A 633-nucleotide genomic window follows, 5' to 3' on the forward strand; every position below is an offset into this window, starting at 1 on the left:
ATATATGTTAATATATATATATATATATATATATATTAGATATATAATATATATATTAGATATATGTTGTTGCTTTAAAGCTAATCATAAAAATATTGCGTTATATTATGATACACATGAATAATATGGAAGTTAAAAATGATAAAATGTTATTTACAACTCAAGGGATTTGTTTATTATTGTTCCTTTGGTATCTAATAGTGTATTCTGTCTATGCGATTATTCCGCGTATGTCATTATCCGCTCGCTGGAAATTTTCAACGTTTGACGTTGTAATTACTGGAAACACGGCGAGTATGATAATGCCGATGCTACGTTACAGTATATTATCAAACGCATTATAACTCGCGTTACAACTCATACGCCGTTGTTAATCACTCCGCCACATTATTGCAGATATTTATGATGTTTATTCAACGTGCAGCTTCTCATAATTAAGTAATGACACTATTTCCGCCTGATTGTGTTGTAAGCCTCTTTGATCGATCTGTAATCGATCTTTTCGCGTCCAATTTCGTGAATTTTTTTTATAATTATACGTAATGTGTTTTTATATATATTTATAATACACGTATATTTTTCTGTATAGATAAATTTTAATATATATTTTAATATATATTTTAATATATATTT

The 633-nt window shown here is 27.0% G+C and overlaps 1 protein-coding gene across 1 annotated transcript in view; it reads left to right on the plus strand.

Moving 5' to 3' along the window:
- LOC108687571 (cadherin-87A-like) overlaps positions 1–633 on the plus strand; it is a 279,899-nt gene that overhangs the window by 248,197 nt on the left and 31,069 nt on the right. The gene's annotated exons all lie outside the window — the stretch shown is intronic.

Source organism: Atta colombica, unplaced genomic scaffold (genome assembly GCF_001594045.1).
Source record: "Atta colombica isolate Treedump-2 unplaced genomic scaffold, Acol1.0 scaffold208, whole genome shotgun sequence".
Lineage (NCBI taxonomy): Eukaryota > Metazoa > Arthropoda > Insecta > Hymenoptera > Formicidae > Atta > Atta colombica.